At 40.4% G+C, this 27834-nt stretch overlaps 1 protein-coding gene across 2 annotated transcripts in view; it reads right to left on the bottom strand.

The window, feature by feature from the left end:
• Positions 1 to 27834, bottom strand: part of ARHGAP6 (Rho GTPase activating protein 6) — a 541668-nt gene that overhangs the window by 333850 nt on the left and 179984 nt on the right. The gene's annotated exons all lie outside the window — the stretch shown is intronic.

Genomic DNA, 27834 nt, shown 5'->3' with positions numbered 1-27834 from the left:
ACACATTTAGTTGAGTATCTCTTGTGTGAGCGTGCTCTAAGAGGTGTTGCGGTCTACAGTAAGAAGAATATTCCCTGTCCTCGTCTCCAAGAAGAGTGTACTTGAGCAGGAGAGAGAATTTGAGCATGGCTACAGAGGTAAAGTGAAGCGAGAGTGCAGAGCTAAGACAGCAAACTCAGGCCAAAGTGAGGGGAAGGACTTTTTCTTTTCTAAACATAGGAAAGGGAAAAGGAGATGGAAGCAAAAGTTTAGGGCAAAGGGCACACGGCACCAGTAAGAGCCCCTGTGAATCGTGGGCTGCTGCTTACCACGGATGCTGTTCAGTGTCTTAGAGGCAATTTTCTCATTTATTCAGTCAATAACTCTAATAAATTAGGCAACTTTATGATTCTTATTTTACAGATGAAGCAACTGAAGCTCAGAGCATGGAGGCAAGGGTTCCAGGCTCAAAAAGTCAGACGCACAGCTTGAAGCTATGCATTCTTTTATCAATCAATGATTTTTTGAGCACCAATCATGGCCCAGGCATTGTTCTGGAGACCAGAGATAGAGGAGTGAATAAAACACAAGCCAGAACAGGGTTTTGCTGTCTTGGGATGTACGTTGAAAGAGAAGGTCATACATAGGTAGAGAATAAAAAAGCAACAAATATATCAAAGTTTCTCAACATTGGCATGACCTTGGCATTACTGACACCTGGGGCCAGATAAATCTTCATATGGGGGCTCTTCTATGCATTGTAGGGTGTTTAATGGCATCCTTGGCCTCTAGTCACCAGATGTGGTAGCACCCTACCCTCACTCCCAAGGGATGACAACCCAAAACATCTTCAGACATTATCCAATGTACCTGGGGGCAAAATTGGTCCAGGTTGAGAACCATTGAAATAAACGAACTTGATAATTTCAGGTTGTGACAAATAAAATTGGATTTTGGATAGAGAGTGATGGGGAGGCATGGCTTTAGACAGAAGGATTACAGAAGGTAACTCCAAGGAATAGAGGCCAAGAAGCAGACATCAACAACTTGGGGGGACAGTTCCAGGCGGTGTAGAGCCCCAGAGAATCAGAGAGTTCCAGGTGCAAAGTTGTGAGGGAGCAGGAGCTTGGGATGCTAAAGCAATGTAAAGAAAGCAGAGTGGCTAAAGTATAATGACATGGGATGGGTGGGCAGGGACAAGATCATACAGCGACTTTCGATTTACACTGTAAGAAGAGAACTTAGTGGCCCTCTGGAGAGCAGTTTGGATGGCAGGAAAAGAAGAGGGAATTGGCTGTCTAGGAGAGCGTTGACGGAGGCTGGGATAGGGCTTCAGCGGAGGAAATGGGAAGATACTGGACAGCTGTACAGGGAGCTGTAGAGCTGAGAGGCCTGGCTGAGAGACTGGATGTGAACAACAAATTTCCGTTCCTTTTGCCTGTCTGCCAAGGTGGGCCCCAGTTTGCATATTCTGTATATCTACCCCATGCTTTCCACTGCACCAGACTTGTGCGTTTGTTTCCTTGGACTCAATCTCTGGTTCTTCGTCCCTCTCTGGACCGTCATCATCTAGGATGTCACCCCCCGGACCTCTGTCTAGGTCAGCTCCACGTTCAGGGGCCTCATCTTCCCTTAGCATCCCTGCCCTTCCCTCACATCCACTTTCCCTCCAAACGCTGCCAGAATTCTAACTCTCTTGGGAGCTAAAGCTGAACATTCTGTTTCTATGAATACAGAAACGCACAAACTATCTCCATTACAAATTCCAGAGAAGGGCCTAGGGGCCTTCCCAGAGTCATCGTATGAACCAAAGACAAGGGAGATATAGGGGGTCAGAAATGCAATAAACAGGAATGAATTTCAGCTTAATGGTACAACACAGCAGCCAAGGAGTGACATTTGAAGTGATGCTTCTATTGAATATGCTTGTGAACTGTGCTCCCCTAGAAGAAATGTCTAAGTCCTAACCCCCAGTGCCTGTGAATGTGACTTATTTGTAAACAGGGTCTTTGTCGATGTGATTAGTTAAGTTAATCACAGTGGATGAGAGTGGGCCCTAAATCCAGTGACTAAATCCTTATAAAAAGAAGAGAGGACACATACTGACCCAGACACACACGGAAGAAGGCCACCGGACAACAAAGGCAGAGATTGGAGTGATGCAGTTATTAATACAAGACAAGGGACAGCAAGGAAGCTGGGAGCCACCAGAAGCTAGGAAGAGGCCAAGAAGGATTCTCCTCTAGAGCCTGCAGTGGGAATGTGGCTCTGCTGACACCTTTATTTTGCTCTTCTGACCTCCCAAGCTGAGAAGAATGAATTTCTGTTGTTTTAAACCACCCTGGTTGCGGTCATTTGTTTGGCAGCCCTAGGAAACGAATACAATACTCCAAATGCTCATTTGGACAATTTGGGCTAAAAGGTACCTTTTATCTACATGTGAATCTTCTGCTGAAAAACTGTAACACAGAGTGTTTGAAAGATGAAGATGAATAAAATAGAAAATTCCCTCATTAGACCTGAGTTCAGTTGGCATTTCACACATGTGCCTTGATTAAACTGCCTTTCTGATAACTGCCTTTAGCTGCACAAAGTCTAGTGCACACCCTCAGGATGCTGAAGCTGGTGTAACACAGATGGAGGTGCCTCAAACAAGGTTGATCAAGACTTGTACATTTTGATTACTCTTTCCCAAAGGCCAGAGGCTTGACATAGGCCCATATGACTCCAAAAAGACCTGGGCACAGGCTTCTGGAAGTGCTGCCCTCACACCAAACCTGAGTCAGCCTTGGCAAAATGCCAGGGAGTCCAGCACAGTTTCATCCCCAAGTCCGTATACAGCTTCACCTGTGGGTGCTCCTTCGGATCCACATCCCCCTTCCCTAGATCAGGTAAGTGTTTCTTGTTGACATCTACTTCCGTGTCTATTCAAAGGGAATTTAAATGGAGACATGAATCTCCCCAAATTATAAATCACCCAAGGCACTGTAGCCCTAAGGATACAATACTAGGCAGTAAGAGAAATGGTTTCGATAGGAGCACTTTTCTCTGTCACGCTTTCAATTCATAGGCAGGGACTAGCTACCCCTTTTCTTAGACATACAGAAGAATAAAGATATGAAATCAAAGGAACACATTAAAAGTATAAAAGCACAAACAGATGGTAACTTAAAAACATTTTCTAGCATGAAACAGATGTTCTCATTGTAACACACTGACTCCCGGCTATCACTTACCTCAGTGTTTCCCCTTCCCTCACACTCTCTATTCTTCTAGAGACAAAATTTTAAATATATACAATTTTTCCTGAAATACATGTGCTTTAGAAACAAGAGTAAGCACAAATTCCTGTAGGCATCTATGTGTGCGCACACAGATCAAAAGACTATCAACCCATAAGCTCAGTTTTGTAATTCATCTTTCACTTAAAATGTATATGAACATGTATATGAACATCATCTATGACACTGAATATTCTACAGCATCATCTTCAATGGTTAGACAGTTTTCCATAATAGTGGTATATGATAATCTAAACAATCCACTATTAGAGACTGTTTCCATTCTTCCTTGGCCCTTAAAAAAAAAAAAAGGTTGTGATAACACATGCTTGAAGCTACTTCTGCTTTATCAACTATGACAAAGCCTCTGACTGTGTGGATCACAACAAACTGTGGAAAATTCTTAAAGAGATGAGAATACCAGACCACCTGACCTTCCTCCTGAGAAATCTGTATGCAGGTCAGGAAGCAACAGTTAGAACCGGACATGGAACAGCAGACTGGTTCCAAATCGGGAAAGGAGTACATCAAGGCTGTATATTGTCACCCTGCTTATTTAACTTCTATGCAGAGTACATCATGAGAAACGCTGGGCTGGAAGAAGCACAAGCTGGAATCAAGATTGCTGGGAGAAATATCAATAACCTCAGATATGCAGATGACACCACATTTATGGCAGAAAGTGAAGAAGAACTAAGGAGCCTCTTGATGAAAGTAAAAGAGGAGAGTGAAAAAACTGGCTTAAACCTCAACATTCAGAAAACTAAGATCATGGCATCTGGTTCCATCACTTCATGGCAAATAGATGGGGAAAAAATGGAAACAGTGTCAGACTGTATTTTGGGGGCTCCAAAATCACTGCAGATGGTGACTGCAGCCATGAAATTAAAAGATGCTTACTCCTTGGAAGACAAGTTATGACCAACCTAGACAGCATATTTAAAAGCAGAGACATTACTTTGCCAGCAAAGTTCCATCTAGTCAAAGCTTTGGTTTTTCCAGTAGTCATATATGGGTGTGAGAGTTGGACTATAAAGAAAGCTAAGCACTGAAGAATGGATGCTTTTGAACTGTGGTGCTGGAGAAGACTCTTGAGAGTCCCTTGGGCTGCAAGGAGATCCAACCAGTCCATCCTAAAGGAGATCAGTCCTGAATATTCATTGGAAGGACTGATTCTGAAGCTGAAACTCCAATACTTTGGCCACCTGACGCGAAGAGCTGACTCATTGGAATAGACCCTGATGCTGGGAAAGATTGAAGGCAGGAGGAGAAGGGGAACACAGAGGATGAGATGGTTGGATGGCATCACTGACTCAATGGATATGGGTTTGAGTAAGCTCCGCAAGTTGGTGATGAACAGGGAAGCCTGGAGTGCTGCAGTCCATGGGGTGGCAAAGAGTGGGACATGACTGAGTCAGTGAACTGAACTGAAGCTAAATTTGGGCACACATCTAGGATTATTTTCACAGAACAAATTTCTGAATCTGAAAATGTGAGGTCTCAGGAATTAACATTTTTAATTTTAATGCTTTTGATTCCTACTGCAGAATTAGCTCTTTTGTATACCAAAAGACTGCATGCATTTGTATCACCAGCATCACAACTATTTGTTTCCGTACCTAATGCCAACATTACATACTATATATTTTTCATCTTTTTCAAATTTACATTTGAAAAATGGTGAAAAGTCTTTTGAATGTTATGTAAATTAAAGACAAAATACACATATAGCTTTTTCAAAATAATCATAGAGCTAACTGTAAAAGCCAAAACTTAAAAGCTTCTGGAAGAATAGAAGCGCCTAGAATATTTTTATGAATTTGGAATAGGCAAACAGTTCCTAGGACAGAAAATCTGATAAATTTGTCTTCATCACATTAAAAACATTTTGCTCATGAATAGACACCATTGCTGAAGTGAAAAAGACATGTCACAGACTAGGAAAAATGTTAACAAAACATATATCCAACAAAAGACTTGTATTCAGATATATTTTCAAAAGGTTCTACAGATAAATAATGCAAACAAACAATTCAATAGTGAGTGGAAAAATATATAAACAGGAAATTCTCAAAATAAAATACTCATATGGTCAATAAACATATGAAAAGGCATTAAACAAGGAAATTCTTAGCAAAACCATAATGAAATTCATTCAGAGGTCATAGATAGTGCAACAAGACAAGCAAAAGAAACACATTGAAAACAAAATAGGCTAAGTTCATTTCCAGAAAACATAATCATGTATTAATTACATGGGAAGAAAAACCAGAAATCTTGCCAAAAAGTCACTGATTTATAAGTAGATTTAGCAAGATCTCAGGATGCAAGGTCAATGTACAAAAATAGCTATATTTCTGTTTGCTAAACCAAGAACTGGAAAGTGAAATTAGGAAAACAATATAGTTTACGAATATAATTAATAAAAATGTTATCCAAAATGCATAAAGCACTCAGGGATAAATGTACCAAAATATATGCATAATCAAAAAACTCAAAATTTAAGAATTTTACTGAGAAAATAATTTAGGCATAAATAGATTAGTTCAATGCAATCACAATTAAAATTCTAGCATCAGTTCTTGCAGAAATTAACAAACTTATTATAAAATGTTATAGAAATGCAAAGAGCCAAGATTAGCTAGCACAGTTGAACAAAACAGAGGTAGAGGACTTATATTACCTGATTTAAAGAGTTACTCTAAAGCTACAATATTCAAGACAGGGTGACACTGCATAAAGAAAGACATACACAACAAAATATCAGAATAGAGAATCCTCAAACACAAATATACATAATGCAATCAATTGGTTTTCAACAAAAATGTCAAAAAGTAATTCAATGGTCAAGAATAGAATTTCAATAGATTGTACTGGAAAAAGGTTTTTAAAAACACTTCATGCTATATAACTATCTATTTATACATAGATAGACAGGTAGAACACATACATAAATGTAAATGTTAAAACTCTAAAAACATTTTAAAGAAAATACTGAAGAAAATCTGCACTCTTGTGGTAGGCAGATTTTTTAGCATACAAAAAGCAATAAGCCTAGATGAAAATATTAAAAACTGAACTCTATAAAAGTTAGATCTTCCTCCTCTTTGAAAGAAATTATTAAGAAATGAAAAGGCAAGACACACATTAGGATAAAATATCCACAATACTTCTATCTGACAAACAACTTGCTCCCCAAATATATAAAAAGTTCTTACAATTTAGAAATAAATTTTTAAAAACTTAGGCAAATTTTAAAACTAGGAAAAGCATTTGGAAACTTTACAAAAGAAGATATATGAATGACTCATAAGCACATGATATTTATCTTCATTAGTCATCAGGAAATGCAAATTAAACCACAATGAGGGTATCACTATAAGCCTACTGGAACTGAAACATATTGTATGATTACAGTACTGAACAGCAAGGGTTGGCAAGAATGAAATACAGCTGGAACTCTCATACATTGCTGATAGGAGTGCAAAACATGAAAGTCCTTTAGAGAACTGTATGATAGCTTTTTACAGATTAAACATACACTAACCATATGACATGGCCGTTTTACTTCTTGATATTTACTCAAGAGAAATGAAAACATGTATCCCCTGCCAAAACTGTACACAATGTTTAAAGCAGCTTTATTCATAGTTGCCAAATACTGGGAAAACTCAAATGTTCATCAACAGATGAATAGGTATAACATGTGATATGTTCATACAATGGAATATAATTCAATAATAAAAAACTACCAAAATACATAAGAATATGCATGAATCTCAAAAACATGCTGAGCAAAAGAAAGTGCATCAATGATTGCCTGGTATGAGGGGAGAAGGCACTGACTTGGAGGGGCCATGAAGGGCTGCTGTGGTGATAGAAATATCTGAAATATTGAACAATCAATACTTGATTTTTGAGGTGGTTATGTGGAGACATATATATATATATATATACACCCATCTATATCTATATATAGATAGATCCGTGCTCAGTCCCTAAGTCATGTGATTGCCTCTGGGAATGGGAACTAACTGTAAGAGAACATAAGGAAACTTTCTGAGGTGATGGAGATGTTTTATATTTCAATCTGCACAATGAGTGTGCATGCTTCTCAAAATTCATCAAGCTGTATACTTGAACATTGGTATATTTTATGGCTATAAATCATACCTTGACAAAGTATAAAAAAAAAAAACCAAAAATAAAGTCTGAAGCCAGGAAGATTTGAGGGGTGGGGAATTCTTCAGAACTTGTGTTCACTTTACTTATTTTCTCATTTTCTTGGAGATTCCAAATATGCCACTTATCAAGAATATCCTTGATAAACAACAAAATTCTTCCGAGGGCAAAGTGACACAGAGCTCTAGTTCTCTGAGGTCCCAAAGAAACAAAAACAGGAGCCTGCTGAGATGTGGAAGCCCCAAATCTTTGAACTCACAAAAGAACAAATTCTAAATTGGGAACCCAAACATTTTCTGTTTCCTAGCAAAAACACTCATGCATGCTAAAGCTTCAGGCAGGCAATGAGGCTATTGAAACAATGATCTGGTCATCACAGATATCTTAAATTGCATTCAGAATCAACTTCAGTGCCCACTTTAAACAAATGCAGCTTTCTCCCAGAGTTACTCATAACAACCCGTGCACTCTGCAGTCACAGTTAATCTGACTTGCAGGGTCCTGAGCTTGAGAGCCATGGGTGTCAGAAGATTGCTCATATGCCTTTGGATGAGTGGAGCTTGTGCGTGACTGTACAATCAGCAAAGACCTTCCCAAACAAGGGCAACATCACAGTCCAGCTCCTTGCACCACAGCTCCAAAGATTCAGCCAAAAAGATTTAATACTGGAGACATCTAGTTGCATACTCATTTCAGACAAAGTAGCAGCTTTCAGATCAACAGGTCATGGTGGGTGTTCAGTTGCTCAGGAAGCATCTGCACATGTGTGATTCTGATTATAGTGTGGTACCGTATGGCAGAGGTAATCTACAAATTCTCAAACTTAGAAGAACTCTATTCAGGGCCACCTTCATGGAGGGTGGGTGGTGAAACCTGTGCACAGGGCTCCATCCTCAGAAAGGCTCTGAACATGGGTGAATGCTCAGCTGTTGCCATCTTGAGATTCTAATAACTTTTTCAAACGCAGCTTCGCATTTTTTATTTTATACTTGGCCCACTGCAATCTAGCTCCAAAATGGATCACAGCCTAAATGTAAGAGGTAAAACCAGAGCTCTTAGAAGAAAACATAGCAGTAAATCTTCATAATCTTGGGTTCAGCAAAACCTTCTTAGATACAACACCAAAAGCACAAGGAACCAAAGAAAAAATAGACAAAATGAACTTCAGCAAATTAAAAACTCTTGTTCTCCAAAGACATAAAGAAAATGAAAAGATAACCCAAAGAATGGGATAAAAACATTTGTACATCATATATCTGGTAAAGAATTTGAGTCCAAAATGTAAAGAATTCTTGCAATGCTGTAATAAAGAGAAACACAATTTCAAAAAGTGGAAAGGATATAATAGACATTTGTTTAAAGAAGATATTCAAATCATCACTCAGCATGCGAAAAGATTCTGAATATCATTAGCCATCAGGTAAACACAAATCAAAACCATAGTGAGATACCATATTACCCCCACTAGGAGCACTATAATCAAAAAGACACGTAATACCAAGTGTTGGCAAGAAGGTAGACAAATTGGAATCCTCACACAGTTAGTGGGAATTAAAATGATGCAGTCACTTTGAAAAATAGTTTGGTAGTTCCTCAAAATGTTATATATAGAGTTATCATAGGATTCAGCAATGCCACTCCTAGGTATCTATCCAAGAGAAGTGAAACATATTCACACAAAAACTTGTATAATACATGAATGTTCATGGCAGCAATATTCATAATAGCTGAAAAGTGAAAACAACACAAATGTCCATCAATTGATACGTGGATAAGTAAATTGTGGTATATATAACAGAATATTATTTGGCAATAAAAAGAATAAAGTTACTGATACATGATACTACATAGATGAACTTTGAAAACATTATGCTAAATAAAAGAATCCAAAAACAAAAGACCACACTTGGCATGATTCCACTGATGCAAAATGTCCAGAGTAAACAAGTCCATAGAGACAGAAAGTAGATTAGTGGTTACCCAGGACTAGAGGTAGGGGTGGGGGAAATGAGGAGTAACAGCCAGTGGGTATGGGGTTTCTTTTTGGTGTGATAAAAATCGAATTGATTGTGGTAAAAGTTGCATGACTCTGTAAACATACTGAAAGCCATATAACTGTACACTTTAAATGGGTGGATTTTATGGTGTGTGAATTATGTCTCAATAAAGCTGCTTTATTTTTAAGTAATGTTTTAGTAGTTGTTAAAATGTTAGCACATTAGCTACTCTTTTCCTTCTGGTCTTTTTAGTTGAATGAACCAAAATACTCAGAAAGAACACAGAAATACATATACTATAACCCACGCCCAAATTGCCCTGGGCTACTAAAGGAACAGACATGAGTTATGTGAGTCACTTGGATGTGGGATTCCCATGAGGTTGCCTCCTGCATCTTTGCACTCAGCTGTAGTTCTCTAAGCCACCAAAAGTTTACCACTGGCCTTTCTAACACAGAACAGAGTTAGCAAGTCTAAGGGAGATGACAAGCAAACACTTTTTCCTATTTTTTGACTTGCTTTGTTCAAACAACACAAAATTCAGCTGCTTTGTTAGGCCACAATAGTATTAACAACCAAAATCTTTTAGAAAAATCATCCAAAGTATGTGCAACATATCAAAGGTTACTTGTATCTGATCTTTAAAAATAAACTACAAGGATGTGCTCCGGAGTGTTATTATTTATGGAGGATTTTTCCTCTGTCTCTATTATTTCCATGGGTATACTAGCTTTCTGAATAGGGGCTAGTGTGGAATGCTGGAGAGTTCTTTCCCCAGGACCCTCCCTGACTGTGTGTGTACGCTTAGTCACCTCAGTCCTGTCGGACTCTTTGCGAACCCATGGGCTGTAGCCCGCCAGGCTCCTCTGTCCATGGGATTCTCCAAGCAATAATACTGGAGTGGGTTGCCATGTCCTCCTCCAGGGGATCTTCCCGACCCAGGGATCAAACCCAGGACCCAGGGATCAAACCCAGGTCTTTTATGTCTCCTGCATTGGCAGGCAGGTTCTTTACCACTGGTGCCACCTGGGAAGCCCTTCCATGACTGTGTTATTCGGTTATTCTATTCCCATGTGCTTCTCTTAGGGACAGTAATTATTATTATTATTATTTTTTTTTTTTTACACACATGCCCATCCACACACAAATCCATCAGGCCATCAGGCCTTTAAAACTCAAGTCCATTGTGAGGAGTTGAGGGAAGATCACAAAAGCCGGAGAAGGAAAGGACAAGGAACTATGGAAGTAGACTATGCTTAAGTGTTGTGATAGAAATAGTCTAAGTGGTGAGGCTGTGGTGAATGGAACAGAAAATAACTAGGCAGCAGAGCTAAGATTTTGTGGTGAAAGAAGCCGAGTGCATCAGGAGTCAGTAATGGCGGCATTTGTGTGCTGGGGTCCCTGGAGCTGGAATGTATCAAGTACAGCTGTCAGACAAAATACAAGCCACTTAGTTCGATTTCAGATAAAGAATGCATACTTCTATAGTATACCAAATATTGCACGAGATAGAGTTACACTGAAAAATCATTTGTTGATGATTTTCAACAAAATCAAAAATGATTTTCACTGAAAATCAAATTTATTTGCTAAATCTGGCAACTCAAATTCTAAGGGAAGAAAGCCCCAGCTTGGGCCATGCTGGGTGAGTATGAGCAGGGAGAGGAGATGGAATCCAGACACAGTACTCCTTCCTTAGAACACGAGAGACGAGACTCAAGTACCAAATCAATTCACCCCGAACCAATTCACTAAGTAACACAAAAGAAGAGTTGTGGCACTAAGTCTGACAAATTCACATGAAGTCTATAGAGTTCCATCAGGTGGAGGACATTTACCCCAGGATAGCAGGTGAAGTCCTGCAAGCCAGCATTCCAGGAGCCAGTGCTTGAAGCCAGTGGTCCTCAACCAAGGGCAATTTTGCAAGGTCTGGGGGCCATATGTCATATGAGGAGGGGGAATGATGGTAGAGGCCAGCAATGCTGCTAAAAAGTCGACAGTTCACAGGACAGACCCTCACAGTGAAGTATGATCCAGCCTCAAATATCAATAGTTCTTAGGGTTGAGAAACCCTACACTTAACTAAAGAGAGTCAGAGGGACCTACAGCAGAAAGAGAGGAGCCGCGGTAGAAGTCATCACTGACAGCTGGGGTCCTTGCAGCAGCTAACTTGAAGATGAGACCCGGGCTGACTCCACCGTACCTGTACAGCCAACATTTCTGTGCATGTGCAAGACCGCTGCATTGCCCTCCTGAGTTGGGGAAACGTGCAAAGGGCTTACAAAGGGGTGCCCTGAGATGCTGACCTCTAAGCACTCACCTTTCCATTGGAGGATCTTCTCATGCCCAGAGTGTTCCAGTTCACTTGGCAACCACTGAGCAATGCCTACCCAGCATCTGGCTCTGAGGTGCATACAATGCAGGTCTGGACTCTCATGGACGCTGTGGAAGATGCCCTCAGGGCTCTGCTCACCCCCTCCAGTCCCTTCCCCGGTGTTGTGCTGAGTAGCTCTGGACTCTTGTTATTCCCAACAGCCAGTCTTGTGTCTCCTAACTGGAGGCCCACACTCGAGTTTCCACAACCACCTTCACCTGCACACGTGGAGAGCACAAAGTGCCCCCACAGGGCTGGGGGCAGAAACCTGACGGGGACAGCAGTGCTGAGTGGGATCTGTGCTGTTCTCAGTGCTCCTCCATGGGGATGAGCTAAAGTTACTCTCTGGAAGGGACTTCATGGACCCCGAACCATTGTGGAGCCTCCTTCCACTCTTTATCCCACTTCCCTTACTGTTTTGTCCTGATCAATCCCTTTCACATTAATCCCAGTTTTAGAGTCCATATGTGGGGAACACAATCAGAGGCAGAACTCATCCATGATCCTCAACAGATCTGAGGGATGGACATGAGTCCAAAATGGGCTATGGCTGACATTGGCCATCACCTTGCGTGCATACATGCATGCAACTGAAGTCGCTTCAGTCATGTCCAGCTCTTTGTGACCCCATGGACTGTGGCCTGCCAGGCTCCTCTGCCCATGGAATTCTCCAGGCAAGAATACTGGAGTGGGTTGCCATTTCTTTCTCCAGGGGATCTTCCCGACCCAGCAATTGAACCCACGTCTCCTTTGGCTCCTGCGTTACAGGTGGATTCTTTACCACTGAGCCACTGGGAAGTCCCAGTCATCCCCTTACCAATGACCATCTGCACACACTCTCTCCTGCCCAGGGAACCTGTGCTGTGTTCAGGTTGAAGGTAAAAAACCGTTGCTATTACGGGAGCCGTCCCTTCCTTTAGCCTCAGAGGCTGAGTCATGACTGTTCCAAGCCATTCCTGGTAACTCCATCATCCCAAGCCACTGACTGGTCTCAGATGGACATATGACCCACTTGGCCAATGGGATATAAAAAGAAGTCTCCAGTTTAGAGAGTAGAGATCAACTCCCCAAAGTAAGACTTGTGGACAGAAGGACCTCTTTACTAAACTTCCCTCCTACTATGACTTCCTTCCTGACATGAAGACGTGATATTTGGAGCAGCAACAGTCACCTGCAACTCTGAGTATAAACTCAAAAGATTCACAACACACTGCCCAGCTCCTGATTATAGTAAGTCATTGACTCAACCCAAGAGCACCCCACCTTCAGACTTCTAGATCTGTGAGATAAGGAAATATTTTCTTTTTGCTTAAACCACTGCCGATTGCTTGTTTGCCTGCCAATGAAAATACCCCAAGACAAAGCCCAATTATAGTCCTCCCATGAAACTGGTCAAGAAACTGGATGTCACAATAGTGTTTCACGTTCTCTGGGGCCGTGAGCTATAAGGATGGACGTTTCTGTTGGCTGTTGATCTTCTCCCGTGACTATTGGGAGAAAGGGTAGAAATCGACTACATCTGTAGTATGAGGAAACAAACCCTCAGGGAAGCAAAAAGAACTGAGAGACTGCACCTACAATAAAGCTAATTCGTATAGTGACACTGGCTCCAATTCCCTTATCTGTAAACTGGGAATAATAATTCCAACAATGCAGAACTGCTATGAGAATAATTTGAACTAATATTTATAAAATGCCTGGTTTCACTTCCCTTAAATTTAAAAACCTTGGAGAATGAGGTATTCCAGCCTTATCTGCAAAGAAGCTTAATGCTGTTATTTGATAGTATTTGGGTTGCATCCTAGAAGTCGAGTGTGCCTGAGCTTGAAAACTGGCTTCCCTTGAAAAAGACCTCGGTACTTGATTCAACTTTGCCTTGGTTTGTGCCGCAGCTATGCTCAGAGATGGCAAAAGTGGGGGTGGGGTAAGGAGACAGGGAAAGAGAGAGATGGTGTGGGCAGGGAAAAGGAAGAAGAGGGAGGGAGAGGAGCAGGAAGAAGAGGGAAGGAAGGAAGAGGGGGAAGAGGGAGGGAGGAGAAAGGAAAAGGGAAAATAGTTTTATAACAGATTGGAATTCCAAAAAGCTTCATGGAGGTTTCATTTATCAAGTATCTGTTCAGCTTCATTCCATTAACAACAACAACAAAAAAGCTAAAATGTTACCGACTGTTTATCGTCAAGAAACTCTCTTAAGCATTTGATTTTCAGTATTGCATTTAACACTCAAAAAGAAAAAAAGAAAAACTATTAAATAGGGCCTTTTTATTATTCCTATTTTACAATTGAGAAAACAGAAGCTCAGAGACACTGTATAAATTGCCCAAAGTCACACAGCTAAGTGGCGCAGGGATTCAGCCCAGGTGTGCCTAAGTTCATTGTTTTGCTGTTAGCCATTCTTTTATTAAAGGCTAGTTACTAAAAATGAAAAGACACATAACACATCACTCAAGAGTGTCATGAGCTAGCCGGTGTAGTTACTTCAATTCTGTACACTTGAGACCCTTAACATAAAGAAAATAAAACAGAATGAAATGCAACATCTCCCCGTCTGGAAATTCACAGCCCATGGTGGATACAGAATGTAAATACATAATTTCATTGCATGATAATTGTTCTAAACTCGCTGGAGAGCTGTTGGAAATTTCATAGAGAAAATGTTCTTCATTACAGGATGAATGAGGATTTATCAGGGAAACGTTTTAGAAGAAAAGAGGGAGGAAAGAAATAAATCTTTCAAACGGCATGCAAGGCACAAGGTGTTTTGAGAGAGGTGAGCAGTTGAATGCATTAGAAGTAAAATGGTAGGAAATGCCATTTAACTTCCAAAAATATTCTGAGTCTACATAATGTAGTCTGCCTTCTCAGCCCCTGAAGCAGTTCTTAGTTAAGAAATAAACATTCTTTTTAAAGGCCCATCTACCTTTTCTCTCTTCCACACACATAAGTATAAAAAACTCAGAAATTACACAGCATTTTGTAATATGTGACTTTTTTTTTTTTTTAGGAAATTAATTATAATAAATGCTGTGCTAAGTCACTTTAGTTGTATCTGACTTCTGGCGACCCCACTGACTGGGGCCCACCAGGCTCCTCTGTCCATGGGATTTCTCCAGGCAAGAATACTGGGGTGGGTTGCCATGCCCTCCTCCATGGAATCTTCCAAAACCAGGGATTGAACCTGAGTCTCTTACATCTCCTGCATTGGCAGGCAGGTTCTTTACCACTAGTGCCACCTGAGAAGCACCCTATAATAAATGCTAAGTGAAGTGAAAGTCGCTCAGTCATGTCCTACTCTTTGTGACCCCATAGACTATACAGTCCATGGAATTCTCCAGGCCAGAATACTGGAGTGGGTAGCCTGTCCCTTCTCCAGTGGATCTTCCCAACCCAGGGATCGAACCCAGGTCTCCTGCATTGCAGGCGGATTCTTTACCAGCTGAGCCACAATGCTAAATGAAAATATAATTTTAAATTGCAAAGCTCATTCATATACATTCCTTTTTTCCTTGTGATGACTTGGGGTGGGGGGAGTGAGCATAGTAGCTGTTACGTCTCCCCAGCTGGCAGGTTCAAGAGGAAGGTTTTCCCACAGGAATTTACCAAGCTGGTGAAAGGACGAGAATGTGCCTCCTGATTCCAGGAGCATCTGGATGCCTTATTGCCTTCTCTCTCCAACTCATTACTCATATCATTCGCAGAAGTGGTCCTCAATTCTTTCTTTCTATGTGTAGAAGCAGCTTTCCTGAGTACATGTCTTCTTGAATAACACTTTGATTCTGAGACAGAAGCAGCAATTGATTGTGACTGATTTTGCTCTCTGTGTATCGAAATGTCCATTAGGCCTACTATTAAGGCTGCACACAGGATAGAAGCAGGAGAAGCCTGGGAGGCATGAAATGTGAGCCCAGCACAAACACAGGAGCTGCCTCCTAAAAAGGAAAAATGATGTTTTAGCCATTCTCTTGCAAGGAAAAAAAAAAAAAGGCTGAGTCGTGGTGACCTGAAAATAAGCTTACGCCAACATCAGGCTAGGTCAGGTAGGAAACCCAAAACAACCACTGGTTACCATGGGCTAATTCTACATCAAAATTAAAATGAGTTCAAGGGATAAAAGGAAAGAAAATGTTAAGCTTGTTAGGACTTATTTTCAGGGGGTGAACCAGCTTAAGTTTCCATGTATTCATTGCTCACTTATTCATTCAATGTATGCTTGAATGCCTATTTCAGGGCAAGTATGTTCTAGGTCTTGCTAACTTACCAGTGAATAGAGCAAATGAAGAGGGGAAAACAGACAATAGGAAAGTAAATAAATTATAATATCATGTGATGAGAAGAATGTGAGAGCTTCCTTTCCTCTCTTTCTAAATATTCCAATCTAAGAGCTGTGAGGTGGGCCATGCAGGGTATGTATCTCTACAGGGTAAGGTAGAGGTGGCAACCCAGCAAAGCAAATCAGAGCCCAAGTAAGTTGAGCAGGGCATTTGCTCCAGGCTGCCTGATGCTGGCAGTTAGAGCTCAAATGCCATGAGGAAGGCCCACACAGGGAAACAACAGTGTTGGCCAGGTATAGGTTTCTGGAGTCACAAAAGGGGTGAATAAGGTGTTCATGTGATATAAATAAGCAAATAGGGAGAGTAGAAAGCTTGTCCGTATGGTGAAATGCCAAATAATATTTGTAGAAGGATTGATGGAAACAGAAAGTTATCATGTGGCAACTATCACAGTAATAATTTAGTCAAGAAACATCAATGGATGCTGAAATTAGTGGGAAAAACTTTAATGAGGAGCAAGATATTTATACATTTAGTGCAAAAACAAAAAACCTAAACCTAATCATGAGGAGGGCTTCCCAGGTGGCTCAGTTCTAAAGAACCTGCTTGCCAATGCAGGAGACGTGGGTTATCCCTGGGTCAGGAAGATCTCTTCCTGGAGAAGGAAATGGCAACCCCCACAAGTATTCTTTCCTGGAAAATCCCATAGACAGAGGAACCTGGCAGGCTATAGTCCCTGGGGTTGCAAGAGTTGGACATGACTGAGCAACTAAACAACAACAACCATGAGGAGCTATCAGACATACACAAATTTAGGGATATTCTACAAAGCGATTGGCCTATACTCTTCAAAAGTAGCAAGGTCCTACAAGTCAAAAAAGACTGAAGAACTGTTTCAGATTGAAAGAGACTAAAACGATATAACAACTAAATCCAACTCCTGATCTTGGACAGGATCTTTTTGATACAAAGGAGAGTATTGGGACAGTTGGTAAAATTTGCATAGGGCCCCAGGAATAAATGGAAGTAACATATCAATCTTAATTCCCTGAGTTTGCTGATTATATTGTGGCCATTTATTAGATGAATTACATACTAAAGTACTAGCAGAGAAAGGGTATCACGTTGCCAACTTACTCCCAAATGGGTTAGGGAAAAGTTCAACCTTTTTGTACGTTTTTATTTATTTAAAGAAAAATTTTAAATATAGCAAGTTCCAGGAGTTGGTGATGGGCAGGGAAGCCTGGCATGCTGCAGTCTATGGGGACACAAAGAATTGGACATGACTGAGTGACTGAACTGAACTGAAAAAATTATCACCACCATTAAAAATAACATAAAATAGAGCAAAACTTTACTTTTCTAAATAGTAAGGCAGTTTGTCATACAGACCTAACAATGGGGTATGTTTCCTATACCTCATTTCCAGCTCAGTCTACTGCTAAGCATTTTATCAGATGCAAGGTATATGACACACTTCTTGGGTGCAATGATCTTATGATCTACAGAGGCTCCAAGGCTTATATAGGGTAAGAGAAAATGATTAAATTCAGACAATTTATGAGAAGTGCTAAATGAATCACACAACAGAGGTAAAACTGAGTAGAGTCTTTGAGCTTGTGTTTGCTGTCAGCCTGCCTGCGGAAGATGGGTTTCTATTAAAGAGCACAGGTAAAGAGAGAGAAAAAAGAATTTGGAACCAAATAGGGAAGAGCCTTTGATGCTCAATCAATAGGAATCCAACAAAGGCTCCAAAGGGGAGAAGATCTAATTAGCTTTTGGGTCCCAATTAGGAGATGACTGTGTCAATGCAGGTATATAGTAACAAGAGAGTCAACTAGGGTGAATATTGGCAGAAGGAACAGGTTGAAAAAAATAGGGGCTACTGAAATTTCAGATGAAAATGAAACAAACTTGGTCTGCTTTATTCTATAGCACAAGTGGGCAAATGTTTTCTATAAAGAGTCAGATAGCAAATATTATCAGCTAGACTTAGCATATAGCACAAGTCAGTCTCTGTAGAAACTACCCAACTCTGCCACTGAAGTGTAAAAGCAACCAGAGAGATACTTAAACAGGCATGACTGTGCCCCAGCAAATCTTCATGTACAGTAACAGACATGCGAATCAAACAATGTGCAGACCAAACAGGTGGAGGTTTGAAACCTGGCACCAGACGGGCATCAGAGGAGCACTGGAGATCAAATGAAAAGAAGGCAAAGAGTTAAATCATAAAAGCAATGTGGCATACACACCTTCAGATGACCCCTATTGAGTCACATCCTTGTGTAGTCCAGTCCCCTTGTATATGGGCAGAGCTTAGAACTTAACTTTGAACCAACTGAATATGACAAAGGTGACAGGATGCCACTCCCATGATTATGTTCCACTATATATATGGTGCTAGTGGTAAAGAACTCGCCTGCCAATGCAGGAGACACAAGAGATGTGGGTTCGATCCCTGGAACAATAAGATTCCCCTGGAGGAAGGCATGGCAACCCACTCCGGTATTCCTGCCTGGAGAATCCCATGGACAGAGGAGTCTGGTGGGCTACAATCCACAGGATCGCAAAGAGTCAGACACAACTGAATCGACTTAGCACACACATGCATATATAGCTCTATCTTAGCAGACTAGAGCAACACACTCTCCCTTGCCGGCTTTGAAGTAAGTTGCCATGTTAGTAGGTCTGTGAGAGACCTTGTTAAAGAACCATGTGACAAGGAACGTGACTAGACTCCAGGAGTTGAGTGGAGTTCCTTGCCAAACACTAGCAAGAAAACCAGAAACTTGGTCCTATGACCACAAGGAACTAAATTCTGCCACGTGAGTTGGGAGAGGTCTTTGAGCTCCAGAAAGAAATGCAGCTGGGCCAACACCTTGATTGCAGCCTTGTGAGACACTGAGCAGAGGATCCAGTTAAGCCATGCCTGGACTTCTGACCCAGGGAGACTGAACTAATTAATAAATGCATGCTATTTTAAGCCTCTGAATCTGTGGTAATGCATTAGGCAGCAATAGGAAACTGATACACATGATTTGCAATGAGTTGTCCCAGATGGTGGCAGTGTTTCAGATGGCAATTGATGTTCAGATCTGCTTCTGTTTGACAGTTTATGACTATTCATAGTCTTGGGAAAACCCAAACCTAGAGGTGCCTCATGTATTACAAGCTTTCCACCTTTTCTTCTTTCTTTTTCAAGTGATTGGTAGAGGTGTAAAGAAACTATACTAAAACTGTTGTGCTTAAGCACAGATTCAATTTTATGGTCAAAACTCATTCATAGAATGTCAATATTGAGATTATCAGACAAAAGCCCTGTCAGTTTTTCAGAAAGAATACTTAATGTTAACACTGTAATGCCAAAGAACAGTGTCGGGGGTGGGGGGCTGAAGCAGTGAAGGTCAGAACTGAAATGGGCATCATGTTATTCTTCAGCCATCCTCACCTCTTCTGAGGTATGTCAACAGTGTAAAAGCAAACCAGCAACAGACATCACAGGAATTCAGACTTGTCTCCAGTTCTTAGAAAACAGAATACAATGTGCTGTGTATCATCTTAATTACCCTTGTTACTTAACAGTGCAATAATAACAGAAATCAAAACTGTAATCAGAAATCTTCCAACAAACAAAAGCCCAGGACCAGACGGCTTCACAGCTGAATTCTACCAAAAATTTAGAGAAGCACTAACACCTATCCTACTCAAACTCTTCCAGAAAATCGCAGAGGAAGGTAAACTTCCAAACTCATTCTATGAGGCCACCATCACCCTAATACGAAAACCATACAAAGATGCCACAAAAAAAGAAAACTACAGGCCTGTATCACTGATGAACATAGATGCAAAAACCCTTAACAAAATCTAGCAAACAGAATCCAACATATTAAAAAGATCATACATCATGACCAAGTGGGCTTTATCCCAGGGATGCAAGGATTCTTCAATATTCACAAATCAATCATTGTGATATACCACGTTAACAAACTGAAAGATAAAAACCATATGATTATCTCAATAGATGCAGAGAAAGTCTTTGACAAAATTCAACATCCATTTATGATTAAAAAAAAAAAAAACCCTAGAAAGCAGGCATAGAAAGAACATACCTCAACATAATAAAAGCCATATATGATAAACCCACAGCAAACATTATCCTCAATGGTGAAAAATTGAAAGCATTTCCCCTAAAGTCAGGAACAAGACAAGGATGTCCACTCTTACCACTACTATTCAACATGGTTTTGGAAGTTTTAGCCACAGCAATCAGAGAAGAGAAAGAAATAAAAGGAATCCAGATTGGAAAAGCAGAAGTAAAACTCTCACTGTTTGCAGATGACATAATCCTCTACATAGAAAACCCTAAAGACTCCACCAGAAAATTGCTAGAGTTAATGAATATAGTAAAGTTGCAGGATATAAAATTAACACACAGAAATCCCTTGCATTCCTATACATAAACAATGAGAAAACAGAAAGAGAAATTAAGGAAACAATTCCATTCACCATTGCAATGAAAAGAATAAAATACTTAGGAATAAATCTACCTAAAGAAACAAAAGACCTTATATAGAAAACTATAAAACACCGATGAAAGAAATCAAAGATGACACAAATAGATGGAGAAATATACCATGTTCATGGATTGGAAGAATCGATATAGTGAAAATGAGTATACTACCCAAAGCAATCTATAGATTCAATGCAATCCCTATCAAGCTACCAACGGTATTTTTCAGAGAACTAGAACAAATAATTTCAAAATTTGTATGGAAATACAAAAAACCTCGAATAGCCAAAGCAATCTTGAGAAAGAAGAATGAAACTGGAAGAATCAACCTGCCTGACTTCAGGCTATACTACAAACTACCGTCATCAAGACAGTATGGTACTGGCACAAAGACAGAAATATAGATCAATGGAACAAAATAGAAAGCCCAGAGATAAATCCATGCACCTATGGACACCTTATCTTTGACAAAGGAGTCAAGAATACACAATGGAAAAAAGACAATCTCTTTAACAAGTGGTGCTGGGAAAACTGGTCAACCACTTGTAAAAGAATAAAACTAGAACACTTTCTAACACCATACACAAAAATAAACTCAAAATGGATTAAAGATCTAAACATAAGACCAGAAACTATAAAACTCCTAGAGGAAAACATGGGCAAAACACTCTGACATAAATCATAGCAGGATCTTCTATGACCCACCTCCCAGAGTAATATAAATAAAATCAAAAATAAACAAATGGGACCTAATTAAACTTAAAAGCTTTTGCACAATGACGGAAACTATAAGCAAGGTGAAAAGACAGCCTTCAGAATGGGAGAAAATAATAGCAAATGAAGCAACTGACAAAGAATTAATCTCAAAAATATACAAGCAACTCCTGCAGCTCAATTCCAGAAAAATAAACGACCCAATCAAAAAATGGGCCAAAGAACTAAACAGACATTTCTCCAAAGAAGACATACAGATGGCTAACAAACACATGAAAAGATGCGCAACATCACTCATTATTAGAGAAATGCAAATCAAAACCACAATGAGGTACCATCTCACACCGGTCAGAATGGCTGCTATCCAAAAGTCTACAAACAATAAATGCTGGAGAGGGTGTGGAGAAAAGGGAACCCTCTTACACTGTTGGTGGGAATGCAAACTAGTATAGCCACTATGGAGAACAGTGCGGAGATTCCTTAAAAACCTGGAAATAGAACTGCCATATGATCCAGCAATCCCACTGCTGGGCATACACACCAAGGAAACCAGAATTGAAAGGGACACGTGTACCCCTATGTTCATTGCAGCACTGTTTACAATAGTCACGACATGGAAGCAACCTAGATGTCCATCAGCAGACGAATGGATAAGAAAGCCGTGGTACATATACACAATGGAATATTACTCAGCTATTAAAAAGAATGCATTTGAATCAGTTCTAATGAGGTGGATGAAACTGGAGCGAAGTACAGAGCGAAGTACAGAGTGAAGAAACAGAGCGAACTCAGAAAGAAAAATACCAATACAGTGTATTAATGCATATATATGGAATTTAGAAAGATGGTAATGATGACCCTATATGTGAGACAGCAAAAGAGACACAGATGTAAAGAACAGACTGTTGGACTCTGTGAGAGAAGGTGAGGGTGGGATGATCTGAGAGAATAGCATTGAAACATGTATATTATCATATGTGAAATAAATCACCAGTCCAGGTTCAATGCATGAGTCAGGGTGCTCAGGGCTGGTGTACTGGGATGACCCTGAGGGATGAGATGGGGATGGAGGTGGGAAGGGGGTTCAGGATGGGGAACAGATGTACACCCATGGCTGATTCATGTGAATGTATGGCAAAAACCAATATAATATTGTAAAGTAATTAGCCTCCAATCAAAATGAATTTAAAAAAATTTTTAAAAAACAGTGCAATAATAAACAGAACAAATGAACAATTCTTTAATACATGATTTTGGAAAGTTACAAAGCAAACAGTCTATGTTTAGTCACTCAGTCGTGTCCCACTGTTTGTGACCCCATGGACTGCAGCACTCCAGGCTTCCCTGTGCATCACCATCTCCTGGAGCTTGCTCAAACCCATGTCCATCAAGCCGGTGATACCATCCAACCATCTTGTCCTCTGTCATCCCCTTCTCCTCCTGCCTTCAATCTTTCCCAGCATCAGGGTCTTTTCCAGTGAGTCAGTTCTTTGCATCAGGTGGCCAAAGTATTGGAGTTTCAGCTTCAGCATCAGTCTTTCTAATGAATATTCAGGACTGATCTCCTTTAGGATGGACTGGTTTGATCTCCTTGCAGTCCAAGGGCCTCTTGAGAGTCTTCTCCAACACCACAGTTCAAAAGCATCAATTCTTCGGCGCTCAGCTTTCTTCATAGTCCAACTCTCACATCCATACATGACTACTGGAAAAACCATAGCTTTGACTATATGGACCTTTGTTGGCAAAGTAATGTCTCCACTTTTTAATAGGCTATCTAGGTTTGTCATAGCTTTTTTATAAACATTCTATATCAGAATGCAAATTTCTATGCTAAAAAAGAATGGCTAAAGAAAAGAAAACCTAACTAGTCATTCAAAAAGCACTACTGTATATTGGCCAAGTACTATTTGTGCTGAGCTTTCGATCACAGTTTAAACAGACTGAAGGGCTCAAAAGAGGCCCTTCATGGGGAAAAATTACACACGTGCCTTATGAGAATCAAAAATACACAATCCATTCATTCAAGTTAACAGTTCTTTTAAAAGGATGCATCTTTATATGGACAATATTCGAGCTAGAGTTTTTACATGATGTGGTCCTATTTATGTTGAGAGAGATAGAGAGAAACAAAGTGCCCAGCTACACTTCAATCCTGGCGCCCTTTGAAGTTAGGCATGGCCATGCAAGTAGGTTCTTGCCCAAGCCTGTCCTTTAAGTTAGGTCTTGTGCCTTCTTCAGGCTGCATTGCACTCTTTGTCAGTAGGTGGAATGGTGACTCCCAGAGGGACCTGCAGGATCATGTGCTGAAGGTGGCAAAGACACAGTCATACTACATCCCCAAATGACTAGAGCAGATCTGCCCACCAATCTGGACTACACACATTAGGCTTTGACTTGAAGGAAAAATAAATCTCATTATTCTCGAAGCCACTGAATTATGGGAATCTGGATGTGAGAGTTGGACTGTGAAGAAGGCTGAGCGCCTAAGAATTGATGCTTTTGAACTGTGGTGTTGGAGAAGACTCTTAAGAGTCCCTTGGACTGCAAGGAGATCCAACCAGTCCATTCTGAAGGAGATCAGCCCTGGGATTTCTTTGGAAGGAATGATGCTAAAGCTGAAACTCCAGGACTTTGGCCACCTCATGCGAAGAGTTGACTCATTGGAAAAGACTCTTATGCTGGGAGGGATTGGGGGCAGGAGGAGAAGGGGACAACAGAGGATGAGATGGCTGGATGGCATCACTGACTCGATGAACATGAGTCTCAGTGAACTCCGGGAGTTGGTGATGGACAGGGAGGCCTGGTGTGCTGCGATTCATGGGGTCGCAAAGTCAGACACGACTGAGCGACTGATCTGATCTGATAGCTTAGCCAACTCAAACTTGCATGTGCATTATAATATAAAAAGTATATCATACAATATATGTCTGTATATGCATTGAAAATACTTGCAAAAATAACCAACAAATTGTTAACAGTAGTTATTTCTGGGGAATTGAAATGTTGATGGGGGATGGGAATTACCAGGTGGATTAAACATGTGAATCTCCTGATTTTCAGCCCATCCTTAAAGCTCAGACTCAATCACATGCTCCTGACCAGCAATTTGGATCTGTAGAGAGTGACAGAGGATCACAGGGCAATGAGAGATTATTCATGGGGACAAAAGCAGCACTGAGTCCAGCAGGAGTGGTGGCAAGTGCCCACAGATGCAGCTTTCTTACCTGACTATTCCTGGGTGCGACCCTGTCTGTGCTCTCAACTATCAATGGTTTGGGATATGGAGAAGAGATTAAGAATCCTAAGGGTGTTTGCAGGGAGTTCAGCTGTGGGGGTCCAGATGTAATAGAATTGCTCAAGAGAGAAATGAGATAAAGATGTGGAGAAATACGTCAAGACTTGGGCTCTTCATTTGCACATAAAAATATTTAATAGAAATTCATATCAAATTGCTATATAAAATTCCCATACAAAACCAGAGGCCATTTCTTAAATCAAGATTTCTTAACCTCAGAAGCATAGACCTGTGGGGTCAGGTCTTTTGTTGGAGAGATGCTGATGTTCTTTGTGCTGTATTTATCGGCAGCCTGGGATCTATCCACTAGATGCTAGCAGTACACCCTCCCTCCCCATTGTAACAACCAAACATGTCTCCTGACACTGCCAAATGTCCTCTGGGGGCTGAATCTTCCCCTCCCACCCAGGCTGAGAGGAGAACCACTGCATTAAGGGAACTAATAAAAATCTCTGCTTTCCCTCTAGCATGTTTTCTTTTAAAATCCCACAAAATGGTCAGGCCATTTGGGACATAACTGAGCACTGGATCAGTCAATTAGTATGCCTGGACATGCTTTAAAAACCTGTAGCTGACACAACACTGAGCATTACAGTAATTGAGGGAGATTATAGAAGCGGGCTTCAGAAGGTCATCGCAAATGGGCCTAATAAATATGACTCAATTCAAAAGGAATAAAGAGAGCTTAGTCACTTGAGTCCAGACCACCAACAGCAAATTATAGGATGGAAAGAGACATGATTTAGCTTCTTCAAGTATGAAAAGAAGTTCTGCAAGAGCAAACTGCAATGTGACTACCAAAAGGAGTGGTACTACAGGAGTAGAGTCGTTTTAGGCAAACTCCTGGCAGTCAACTAGGATGGATGGTCAAGTTGACTGGTGTTAGGCTCACCTATCGGAGTAGGCAATGGCACCCCACTCCAGTACTCTTGCCTGGAAAATCCCATGGACGGAGGAGCCTGGTAGGCTGCAGTCCATGGGGTCGCTAAGAGTCAGACACGACTGAAGCAACTTAGCAGCAGCAGCAGCAGCAGGCTCACCTATGGGAGGTGGTCACCAGGCTTTGAGGGACTTGCAAGGAGGGCTGGAAGGTGTTGATGGTCACAGGCCCCAGCTTTGATTACAGAGGAATTTTTGCAACGAATCCACTTTTGTGTATTTATCTAGAGCCTTCTGCTGAAGAGGTAGGGGTGGAGGGTAGATCAAATGCTTGTACTATCACCTGCTTTTCTTTTAATGATTATCTTTGCATGTCTAAACCAATGACTCAGATGAGTGGCAGTTAAATTTTAAAACTAGTCATTTCGGTTTGAAATAAAAAAGAAACATAAGAAACATTACAAACATTTTTCAAATAAGAAATCTGAGAATAAGAACTTTATAACCAGCTTACTAATTTATTCAGGAAACACTGGGATAAAAACAATAACAATAGGGAACTCTGAGCAGCTTCAGAACCTATGTTTGCATTTGTTTTCCAAAAATATTTCATCCAAGTAAAACTTCAATGACATTGCAACACACTATATGAATAAACATCTCAAACAAGACCAGAGAAAAGAGGCAGAGAATTCAGCCATTATGTGAAACAGGACTACTGACACATGTCCCTGGAAAAGCCTGTCCTTTAGTAACTGTTGCTGGTTGTAGATATTTATTGCCTCCTCAACAGCAAGTCTCCAGCTCCTGCCCTCCACATACCTTTCCTTGTTGGCAGAGACTTGTCTCTTAATAAGGGTAAAAATGTCACATGCTCACACTTAACTTTCCCAGACTCCTTTACAATATCAATATGGGCACATGACCCATTACTGACAAATGAGGCCTCAGGGGAAGTCTGCCAGGAAAGTCTGACTTTCTATAAAAGTCTTTCTTTCACAATAATAAAGGTATAAATGTCCTCTTTCACTCACTGAGTGACCTGAGGTACCCATGTGGCAAAGAACTGAGGATGGCCTCTGGTCAACTGCCACTGAGAAACTGAAGCCCTCAGTCAAACAGCCCTTGAGGAACTGAATTCTGCCAACAACTAGAATGAGCTTAAAAAGGCATCCTTCTCTGGTTGAGCCTTCGGATAACACTCCAGCTCAGGCTGCCACCTTGATTGCAGCCTTGTAAAACACCCTGAAGTAGAGGATTCAGCTAAGCTGTGTCTGCCACTCCTGACCCATAGAAACTATGAGATAATAAATATGCATTGCCACAAAGTTAGTGGTAATTTGCTATATAGTAATAGATAACTAATACAATGCCTAGGTGAAATTCAAATCTTCCTTACTGTTTAAGCAGCTTTCAGTTATATATTCTGAAACATTCAGCCAAAAGCAGCCTGGATGATACACAGGGAAATTTCTTATGTGGATCCTATCCTTCTGTACTTACAATATTTCATTATCATGGTAACAAGCTCTGCCTATTATAAGATTTATTATGCTATATCTGCTATTATAAGAGTCACAAGAAAGCTACTGTGCTAACTTTATATTGAGACCAATGAGTGAGATTCAGAGAATCACCATGTGTTCTTCATTAGCACTGACATTTGAGTATGATTCACTTTAGTTAAGTGCATTCTGATTATTTTAAACTAGCAAAAAATATTGTACATATTAATACCATTTTTACAACATTCATACATAAACAGACATCACTTGTGTTATTGAAACCAAAGCACATAATTGGAACCAAGTCCAGTGGAGGCATCAAGGTAAAAAAATCATTAGACCCTCTTTAAGACCTGTCTGTACTCTCCCTGCCTAGACATCTTCAGGCTACTCATTTCACTTCTTGGAACTTTATTTCATCATAATGATAGTGTGGCAACACTCATCCCATACATTAAATGATAAAAAGTAAACAAAAGTTTGATTATATCAAAGCATTTTTGGGGGGAGGAAAATTTTTTAAAGGTAATATATTGTCCAATTTATCAAAGAATATTTTGTTTTGTTGAAATAAAAGTCAACACACATAGAAAATGTGACCTAGTTAATTCTGGCCATGTTTTGTAGCCACTTGGTAAAACAGCATTTTCTGGAAGCTTTTTAAAATGAATATACTTAACTGTATTTGGTCAGGGTCTCTAGCAATTTCTGAAAAAGATTTTAAGACCCAGTGGTACCCATTGACTGAGTTATATCTAGGAATGCACTTGTCCCTTTCCCTGTAACTAAAATAACATTTCAGAACAGGATATTTCTGTTGTCATAATATATTCTGGCTGTGTCT

This window comes from Bos javanicus, chromosome X (assembly GCF_032452875.1).
Source record: "Bos javanicus breed banteng chromosome X, ARS-OSU_banteng_1.0, whole genome shotgun sequence".
NCBI lineage: Eukaryota > Metazoa > Chordata > Mammalia > Artiodactyla > Bovidae > Bos > Bos javanicus.
Note: the sequence above shows the minus strand (reverse complement) of the source record. Positions and strands in the feature narration are given on the sequence as shown.